This window comes from Triticum dicoccoides, chromosome 2A, assembly GCF_002162155.2.
Source record: "Triticum dicoccoides isolate Atlit2015 ecotype Zavitan chromosome 2A, WEW_v2.0, whole genome shotgun sequence".
Taxonomy (NCBI): Eukaryota; Viridiplantae; Streptophyta; class Magnoliopsida; order Poales; family Poaceae; genus Triticum; species Triticum dicoccoides.
The window spans coordinates 649,289,852-649,300,761 of NC_041382.1; the positions used below are offsets into that span (position 1 = coordinate 649,289,852).

The 10,910-nt window shown below is 42.8% G+C and overlaps 1 long non-coding RNA gene across 10 annotated transcripts; it reads right to left on the reverse strand.

The window, feature by feature from the left end:
* Positions 1-5,173: 5,173 nt before the first annotated feature.
* Positions 5,174-10,542, reverse strand: LOC119355977. 10 transcript variants are annotated; one of them, XR_005171746.1, is made up of 6 exons: positions 10,011-10,542; positions 8,803-8,875; positions 8,603-8,729; positions 8,163-8,406; positions 5,761-7,819; positions 5,174-5,675 (listed from the first exon to the last, which is right to left on the reverse strand). It is a non-coding gene; the product is annotated as an uncharacterized LOC119355977 (long non-coding RNA). The 10 variants fall into 10 exon arrangements; XR_005171745.1 differs by having other exon boundaries at positions 8,163-8,299; positions 8,356-8,406; positions 8,603-8,875; XR_005171748.1 differs by having other exon boundaries at positions 5,761-5,848; positions 7,692-7,819; positions 8,603-8,875.
* Positions 10,543-10,910: the final 368 nt, after the last annotated feature.

The window sequence follows — 10,910 nt, forward strand, 5'->3', positions numbered from 1 at the left end:
ACACAGAAAGGAAAAAATATGTATATTTCTTTCGTGAGAGAGACATATTTGCTTCACGTGGATGCACATATTTGATTCCGTGAGCTATGCCTCTCGGAAATGGAAAAAAAAGTGGGTGCAAAAATCATGCTTCCGGCCTGGTTTTTTTCTTCTTCCGTCTTTCACTTGTTTTTCATAAAAAAAGATTGTCAAATCCTATTAACACGGGATCTAGATTCCAAGATTCCAACGTGAATAATCCAACGGTGAAAATAGTTCGCAAGTTGGTCGCACGGTTTATGAGATAGAACGTTCTGATTTTTGAATAAACGAATATATTGAAAAAGAGAAAACTCACAGGCACAGATATGATATAGTGCAAAATATGGGAAGGTGGGAGTGACGTTTGCAAAAGGTACCTCTTAATTAACGATTTCGGATATTGACGCTCTATTTCCATAGCCAATTCTTATTTACAACCTTCAGCGCCATTTAATACATTATTCATATGGGTCACCTGTGCGCCTGAACTTCCGTGCATGTTTTTTTCCTTCCATTTTTGTACTTGTATTTTTGTTCCTTTTCCACTCAGCTTTCTAAATTATTGCTTAAAATTAATGATTTTTAGAACTACAAACCTTTTTCAAATTCATGATAATTTAAAAAATTGATTAACTCTTCTTGCATGATTATTTTCAAGTTTGCTAACTTTCTTGAATTCTTGGACCTTAAAAAAATGAAATATTTTTCAAATTCATGAACAAAATTCAATTCATGAATTTTTGAACACTATATAAAATTCATTTGCTTTTTTTACAAGCATGGATTTCTCTGAATTCCATGAACTTTTATTTCAAACTCATGAACTTTACTATAATTCAGAATTTTCTTTCAAAATTCAATGGTCTTTGTTGTTAACATTCTTCGCGGTCAACTATCAATGTGTTCAATGTGACAGTCTTTTTTATCCTTTTTGTGCAAATGAGCGAACGAGTGCCAGCGAGTGATAACCCTTAATTGTCCACGGTCCACAGGTGTGTGAGCGCCAGCTCGCTCACCAAGTAGCGCTTAAGGATACCTCCTCGTCAGCGCCGGGAGCTCCTATTTGCCGCTAACTGCGGCAAAATGTCAAGGGAACGCAAGGTGGGTCTCCCCGACTGGGCCGGCCCATGTGGCTCTCCCTCTCCGGCTAGCGAAAGAAGCTACAACGCTCGCTCGCAAAATAGAATGCGCCAAGCAGGATTCGGACACAAGACCACGTGTGCTTCACAAGTAGTACTCCTACCAATTGAACTAGCGAGCTAGGCGTTTTAATGGGCAGCACAAATACTTAAGAACCAAACCAAGCGCGGATGAGAAAATGTGAATTCTGTATGAAACCGCGAACTCTTTGTGAAATTGTGTATATTTAAAAAAAACTCAAACATTTATAAAAGCACAAATAATTTCTCGAAACGGAAACAATTTTGAAACTCCCCGCCAAAAATTGAAAATACAAACATTTTTTGAATGGCAAAACAGTTTTTGGATACGCGAACATTTTTGAAAAATTGAAATTTTTTTAATCTCCCGAACAAAATTTGAAAACACCAACATTTTTTGAAACTCCAGAACAAAATTCGAAGCACGAATAATTTTTAAAAATTGCAAACAATTTTTGAATTCCAAAACAAAATATGAAAAAGTGAGCATTATTCTGAAAAATCCCGAACATATTTTTAATTTCCAAACAAAATATGAAAACCAAAATATCATTATAAAATTCGAGACAATTTTCGTAATACTGAATAAAATTTGAGAAGTTGCGAAATTTTGAAAAAAAGATTTCTGAATAATGTTTGAAAAGAACGAACATTTTTTGAATTTCTGAATACAATTTGAAAATGGAAACAATTTTTGAAATGTTGAACAATTTGTGATAAATCAAACATTTTTTAAAATTTGAGAACATTTTTCCAAAAACACAACAGGGAAAAAAGAAAGAAAAAAGAACATCAAAAAGAGAGAAAAGAATAAACAAACAGGAAAAAAGGAAGCAATAAAAATGAAAATGAAAAAAAAAACCGTTCAGGAACCTACTAGAAGGTTCGTAAAACCAGAAAAAAAACGGCTAGAAGCAGATTCCCAAAACCAGGATCCATGGAATGCTTCTAATGGGCCGGCCCGTCTTGTTTGATTGCTAAGAAAGATTGTGCGATACCCCGACATTTTGACGTAGTGTGCGTCGTATAGGATTTTTCGTCAGCGTCTTCAGCGCCAACTAGCAAAATCACTAATTGAGGAGTACTCTTTGCAAAGATCATTCCCACCTCCTCAGGTTATGACAACTGGCGGGCTACATGTTCACCACTCGTCGGAACCTGAGAGTTTTCTCTTTTTTCGTAGATCCGTGTATTCAAAATGTATTATCTCTTAAACCGAGCGTCCAAATCTCGAGCCGTTTTCACTGTTGGATTGCTCGCATTGAGATCTTCAAAACTAGATCTCATGTTGATACGTTTTGACGAACTTTTTTTTCACAAAAAAAACTAGACGAAAAATCGGACAAAAAATAAATGGGAGCACGGTTTTTCCCCTTTCCAAAAGAGGCATGGCCGTGCCTCCCGCGAAAGCAAAACCGTGCCTCTTGCAGAAGCAAAATAGTGCCTCTCGCGGGAGAAAAAAAAAATCAAAAACACGTATTTTTTCCGTTTCCGAGAGGCACGACTGTGCCTCTCTTGGAAGCAAAACCGCGCCTCACGGAAGCAATACCTGCCTCTCGCGGAAGAAAAAAAAACAGAAAACACGTTTTTTTTGTTTTCGAGAGGCACGGTCGTGCCTCTCGCTGAAGCAAAACCGTGCATTTCGCGGAAGAAAAAAGAACACATTTTTCACGCAATAATTTTTTTGTTGTCCAAAAGTTAAGGAAGACAGGTGAAAAACTGAAAAGTCAAGAAAAAACCGAAAAACCCGTTTAAAATGTTAAACATTAGGGTTTGAGAAAATGCACAACACCCAATACGGGTGTGGCTATCTTATATATATATATATATATATATATATATATATATATATATATATATATATATATATATATATATATATATATATATATATATCGGTTTTACTCCTGCGCGACCGACCGCTACAGCGCTCAATCCTAATCTTTTCTCCCCCCCTGATTCCAACGGTGGGGGCCCGGGCGCGTGGCACTTTCCCCCCTCAATTAACCAAAACAGGAAAGATTTGCGCCTGTCGGAAACCGATCGTTCCAGCGCGCGCGCGCGGAATAGCATCGCTCTATATATATATATACATCTGGGCTATTCTGTTTACTCTACTTGAACTGACTATTTCATGGCGGTTGTACTGATGACTTTCATCTCATCGAACTGATCGTCCTCTCTAGTTCCCTCCCAACGCATCAGTGCCCTCCCCGACGGCCTCCTCTGCAACGTCGTCTCCCGCCTCCCCGCCAAGGACACCGCCCGCACCGGTGCACTCTCCAAGTGCTGGCACGGCCTCTGGCGCGACGCCCCACTCGTCCTCGACGATGCCCTCCTCCTGCCCCACGCCGCCGCGGCGTCCCGCGTCCTCGCCTCCCACCCCTTCCGCTCCGCCCGGCTCGTCGACGATTCCAACAAGGACGCGCTCCTCGCCGAGTGGCTCCACCTCCTTGCCGACAAGGGCGTGGAGGATCTCACCCACGTCAACCCACGCTCCTTCGCCGGCGTGCCCGTGCAGCTACCGCTGTCGCTCCTCCGCTGCGGCGCCTCGCTCCGCCGGCTCTACCTCGGCGTCTGGCTCTTCCCTTACACCAGCGAACTACCGCGCAGCCTGGGCGTCTTCCCCGACTTCTAGGAACTCAGCATCTGTGCGGGCATCACGCATGGCCACGATCTGGATTACGTGCTCGCTTGCAGCCCCAAGCTAGAGATCTTGGTGCTCATCTCCACCTACTGCCTCCCTGACCGCGTCTGCGTCGGCAGCCACAACCTCCGTTGCATGCTGCTCTGGTATTCCTACTTGGAAGAAGTCAGCGCCATTGCCACCCCGCACATACAGTGGCTCATCCTCTACTACACCAACGCCACTGGGCCTGGAAGGATAGGCTATGCTCCTCAGCTCGCCGCGTTCGGCTACTTGGACACGGCCAATCACGTGCTTGAGATCGGCAACACCATCATCAAGGTGGAATATTTTATTTTTTTATCTCTGGCCTATCTTTCATATGATCAGCAAATCTTTTTTTGTCCGATAGCTGGATTGATTTGCATCCAGTTATATTATACTGTAGTAGATTGATGGATCGCTGATGCGATGCTTTGCAGGCTGGAGTTTACCAATGTTTGCCCAAATACAGTGGTACCAAGCGTCAATGTGTTAGCTCTGAAGGTGCGTTTCAGAGTCGCAGGGGAAGCGAGAATTTTGCTGAGTTTCTTGAGATGCTTCCCTCAAGTAGAGACCTTACACATTATGGCTGTGAGTTTAGCTTTACCCTGTTGCTCTCTCTTTCTTTGCATTCACAGTTTGCGTCATCACAATTTGTACTGAATTGAATTGCACGGTTTGATTTTGCAGTCCGACAATGACACCGACTACTACGATAACCATGCTGAAGTCAAGGCAAGGTATTTTTCATTGGGTAATTTTGAATGATTTCGATAAGAGAGTATTTGAACTGATGTCCGTATGTGTTTGTCCTGAGCATGTTTTCACATATTTAGACTTTACTCTGTTTTTTGGTATGGTTTTCCTCATAACTTTTCAACGTTTTATGGTATCATATTCCCCAAACTTGCATGGTTTATATCGCTGAACTGAATGATATTTTTTCAAAAAGAAAATATTTTGTGTGTTTTGGTTTTTTTAACTTGACATGTATTTGCAACTAGGCTCTGGACTTCTCTCATTTTATGACTTGAACTTTTACCATTTAAATTTTCGTAGGGTTTCTTTTTGTTTGAGCTTTTCTCCTAAACTTGTCTGGGAACGGTCAGATCTGTACGAGCAATAGTAGTGGTTACCAACACACATACACATGAACCGATAACAAACTTGCACATGGTCTGACAAACAAAAAACACATAAACTGACAAAAAACACACCACACATTAACTGATAATCCCCATGACTAATGGTAGAACTTTGTTGCACCCAGGTTCAGCTATTTACCAAAAGTAGAACTTCTCAGTTTTATTAAATCAAACTGACGTTTAAATGTTCACCATTTTTGGCCTACAGATCAGAATACTGAAAACACCATATATGCTGAAGGTCCCAATAGTACAGAGTTACAAACAAATTCTAAACCCCATATATGTTGAAGGTCCCGTCAGTACAGAGTTACAGAACAAATCCTTTGTCCAATGACAGCAATCACAAACAACACTAGCTCGACTGCCCAACATGTGTGTGCGGCAAGGGGGAGGAGATACTCCGATGCTAGATGCATCGAGACAACAAGCTCATGCATATAAGACGATGGACGGTTCACGCAGTAGGCCTTAAACTGCTCGCCTGATGGCTATGGATCATACAAAATCCTTTGTGGAATTAATTAGCAACTATTTTTAACCTTTGTGGAACTATGACAGGCAGCCGGCTCATCGGTTCCGCAGCTCGTGGCTCTGCAGGAGCTCGTCGACGCGCCACGGCTCCACAACAACAGTCGTGAGTAGTCCAACCTCTCCATCTTTTCCCTTGTACTTCTGAAACTATGAAAAATGAAACAACTCATCAGCTCCAGATGATCAAAACACAGAAAGAAAGAGCTGAAAATCAGAGAAAAGAGAAACTAACATTTTTTGTTTTTGTTGAACTCGGTAACTTTTGCCTCTTGTACTTCCCACTTCCCAGGCTATATACTCTTTTTGAACTTTTTCTGGGTCTGAAAACCAAAATAACTTTGTTTGTACACCATATGCAAGTCACGGTTGCACTTGCACACACACACACACACTCACACACACACACCCAAATTTGGTTTTACTTTTGTCAACCAAGCTGAACCTCGCAATGGCCGCATGTAGACCAAGCAATAACTGGATAAGATGCACCATAGCAGCTAATGCCCACAACACTTGCCCCTGCAACAATTCCCCTTCCCTGTTTCACTCCTATTCTGCATCCATTTCCATTATGCAGGGTATGACAGTGACATGCAGAACCTTTTGTTTCTAACGGGTGCACTTGTGTGGAGTTACCTAGGCTGACATTGGTTCTCCGGTTTCTTTACACTACCAACTTTCTATTTTTTTATAAGCGAACTGATCGAAATCTTGCCGGTGCACTTCTGTATTTTAATCAAGGTGAACTGATGTACTTGCAAAGTTAACTTATTGTGTTCCTTTTTCATACTGAACTGATGTAGCCTCTATAGAGTGTAATTGGTGCAACCTCTATACAATGTAATTACCTACAGGGTTGAACTAGTTAAAACATTTTGCTTTCCGTTGTGTATTTCTGTTTAATTAGACAAACGGTGGATTGGTGGTACTACCAAAACAATTTCTCTATATATTACTAATCTGAACGCACCAATTAGAATAAATTGCCAAAAAAATTGTAATCGCATGCCTAAAATGTTGCAACAGTATTTTTTGCAGAAGCCTTTCTCCTATAGAGGGCATTTTCACATGCTTTTCCTTGACATTCATGTTGCAACAATGTTTATATAAAAAATGTCTTAATTGTAAGGCATCACAACAAGTGTAAAAGTTTTTTCCAAATGACCTTAATCACTAAATACACGCAGTTGGCTTGATCAGTGTCACAGTAATGCCAATCAACTTATGCTATAGGAAGAACATGGAAACACAGATGAAATTGGACTTATGACCAGCAAGTAGTTGATCTGAACAAAATATAAAGACGCACTGGAAAAATTTGAATAGGGACGAAGAGCCACCGGCGGGAGGGAGGTAGCGTGGTGAGCTAAAGACGCCATTTGTGCAGGGCCAGCACCAGGCCTGCACTGTACTATCAGAAAGGTGTACTTGTACTTCTCAAAGTAATGGAATAGGGGCACTTTCTCCTCTAACTTTATTTAATTCAAGTATAACACACACATCAGTATATTAAGCACTATGATTTTTGTACCTCTCAGAGAAAGAAAGCCTGAGAATTATCCAACAAAACACAGGAAAGTGAACAACAAAATATTTTTGATTTAGCAAGCGATATGTTACTAACTAGAGTAGCAAAGCAGCCAAGCAAATGTACTGACACACTCAACATCAGGGAATTTCCATTTCTTACAAGATCAAACTGTGCCAGTTCACGATGCAAAGGCCGGCTGCCTAGCTTGTCATCGTCGAACTGAACCCCGCACCCCTGTCGAACTGCTAAAAAATTTTATAGTATCGGTTAGATATAGTTCCAAACTAGTACTTGAAACCATCCCCAAATATGCATGTCAAGCTTCAGAGTTGGAAGTAATAAACACCCAGATATGCACGGGCTTATATGAGTATCGATGAGCTATGAAATAAACACTTAGATATGAATTTGCTTCAAGTCAGGATCGTTTTTTTTAATTTGATGCATGTTTGCACTATTGAAATGCTACTCGTTTGCAAGATGGACTTGAGTACTCCCTCTGTAAACAAATATAAGAGCATTTTAGATCACTACTTTAGTGATCTAAGCGCTCTTATATTTCTTTTGTTAAATTTCCCATTTTACTCCCAAAATCATCACCACAGAAGAAACACATATTCATTCCAGTGTACCTTGGCGATGCATCGGCTTGTACTGAGGGTGTAGATTAGAGTGGCCGGAAGAGGATACAGCAGCACGCACACACCACCAGATAAGTCTAGTGTCTCCAGAACATATGTATACATGCTCACATCTCCATCTACAAGGAAGGATAGAAGAATAATTGATAAGAAAAAAAGGTATGCTAGAATGTAAACCTAGAATTGGAAAAAACAAGTAGCAATGTTTTTACGGAAAAATGTCCACGGGTCAGTTCCAGAGCTCTTTCAATTTGCAGGCACTAACAGAATCACTAATAGAGAAATAGCAAAGCACCATCTTTTAGGTAATACAGGAAAGGATGAAAACACCATAACATGATTTTTGCTAATGGGGTATATATTGATGTCCTACTACAGGTTTGTTTCTTTACGAAACTTAACTGAAAAGGACTGAATTGCAACACTCAGAATTTAATAGCATTTTTTTGAACTTTATTATACCTTCATTTTTGAAAACTGCTGCCTGTTCCTGCCATTTTTTCATTTTTTTTGTGAACTGAGTCTTCTGCGTTCCAGTGCTGCATCTTCCTCTAAATTCATCTCTTTTTCATAAATGTTGGATCCTGTTTTTCAGCATGCTGCAAAAAAAGGATCAAACTTTGAAAGATTGAGGAAGTACAGGGGGCTGCCGGACCTGGAAGAGGAGCTCGTCACATGAGCAGCCCAGCCGGATACAGCAGTTGGACTGCGAACCATATAGAGAAACTTGACATCAGACGTACATTAGCTATTGGTTTGAGCATTGTTTGTTCAGATTTCTGAAGTCCTGCAGTAGTTATACCTGAACTTGTGTGACACATTTTTTATTCAGTTGAAAGCGTCTAATTTTTTTAGAATATAATACATGAAAAGAGGAAGGGCGGAGGCATTGAGATGCATACCTAAAGCACACACACATCAATCGCACGGATGTGCACATGTGATCAACGGCGGCGCTGCGACCTGTGGTGTGCTTGCTGCCTTGAATGTTCATCATAGCATTGGTCTGCGGCTGGAGGAGAACGCGACCTGCAGCTAGAGGAGGACAGTACTTGAAGCTGGAGAGATGCGAGTGCACGGTCGTGGGTGATGATGGCTAGACCTCATCTTTGCGTCGGTGAACGGACTATGGTGCCGACAGTGAATGTCCTGGGACCTTCTGTGGCTTGAGAATTCTGCATAAGTATCCGTTGAGAAAAATATGAGCCATGTATTATCAGCACAACCCACTTCTATAGCTATTCATCTCACTAGCATTTGAAGCATGTTTGAAGCACACATGCTTCAAATGCTAGTGATTTATCAGCCGTATAAATCTTTTGTCATACTAATAATTTGTTTAGAAAAGAATTTGAAGCATGTTTGAAGCACACAAAACTGGCCAACAGTGGCCACCTAGGGATTTATACGAACACCCACCAGGCACAAACACTACACACAACTCATGAGATAATTTCCTGCACAAAGTGCTTCGGAGATAACTTACAGTTTAGTATGAATTATGTGTAAAAGTATCTAGCACCAGTACTTTGATGAAAAGATATTTTTTGGAGGTGGAATAAGACGTCGGAGATCGGGTGGACCGGCTACACCTCCTCCTCTAGACAGATTGCTTCGGCGAGGTGGAGCTGATGGAGGCGGAGAGCACGAGCGGCAGTAAGTTATCGCAGAAGCAAGATAGATGGACTGAAGCTCTACGAATTCTAGAACTTACGAAAAAATGTAAAGGCGGAGGCGCGGAGCACATATATCAGTAATAGTTATATCGAGAGGGTTTACTTCAACCCCTACATTTTTCATTCAACTCGTTATTCATCAGTACTAGTACGACTAGACAAGAAGTGCAAAATTGTAGCAGCACACAAACTGAACTTACATAATTTTTCTTTGGATTTATTTTAGGTGATATATCTAAACTTACATAATTTTGAAACGTGAACTGATGATTACACGCACCCAATACTATTATGTGTTTTTTCATGAACTAACGAAATAATACATACCGAACTAATAATGAGTTTAGTACAGAAAACAAGTCTCTTCTCTAAGCATTCAGACAAACACCTGTCGAACAACAAGCACAAGACAGCAGCGGCGCTTGAGGGGCAGGGGAAGAGGGACAGTACACAGAAGTGCAGCTCAATGATACCATATGCTACATAACAAATTTGCCACTTGGGACTGAAGAAAGAAACCACACAAGATGAGCTTTAAATCATAATAGAATGACCATAGCTACAACACGAACTGAATATACACCAGAGGAGCATGAACGTCCAGGGGGGAATGTGGAAAGGTTGAGATGGTCACCTCCCGAGCCGCGACATCGAACGGCTTGGTGTTATGTCGTTGAACGGAGGCTTGCGAAGCGGTGGCGCGGCCATGGCACCGACGGCTAGGAGGTTGGGCAAGGGGCGGCCACGCTACTGGCAACCAGTGTGCGGGGCGGCGACGCGGTGGAAGCAGCAGAGAGGTGGGCCAGCGACGCGGTGGAAGCAGGGGGCGGCGCTCCGGTGGAAGCAATGGGGAGGCAGGCCGGTGGCGCAGTGGAAGCAGAGGGGCGGCGGCGGCGGCGGGTGGAAGCAGGGGGCGCAGCCGACGGCGCGTGGAAGCAGGGAGGCAGGGGCCGACGGCGCGTGGAAGCAGGGAGGCAGGGGCCGACGGCGCGTGGGAGCAGGGGCCGGCTGCCGGCGGCGGGTGGAAACAGGGGGCGGAGCCGGCGGCGCGTGGAAGCAAGGAGGCAGGGGCCAGCGGTGCGTGGGAGCAAGGAGCGGCGCCGACGGCGGGTGGATGCAGGGGGTGGAGCCGGCGATGGAAACAGCAGAGTAGGTGGGCTTTTTCTTTGTTCCATGCCACATCGATAGCATCGGCTTGTGCAAAATGGATCAGGGCATGTACAATAGAGGCAGCATCTACGTGCTGCCCCATGCCTCCACGAGTGCACGAACGGGTGAGGAGGATGGTTCCATCTAGCAGTTGCCCAACATGTGGTACCAAGCTGCCATCATTTGTGAGCATCTTTTTCATCTCTCTCCTCAGCTTTTTCACAGTTTAGTTCCCCATGATAGGAAGAGCAGCAGCGGGATGTCACACCGGCTTGCTTTCTCCTCTCTTTTTCTACCATTCTGGGCGAGGAGGCTGGTTCTTCTGCAAGAGACTGCTTTGGCCTGCAAGCAGCATGCTGGACAATCCGAACCTACGTGTATAGCT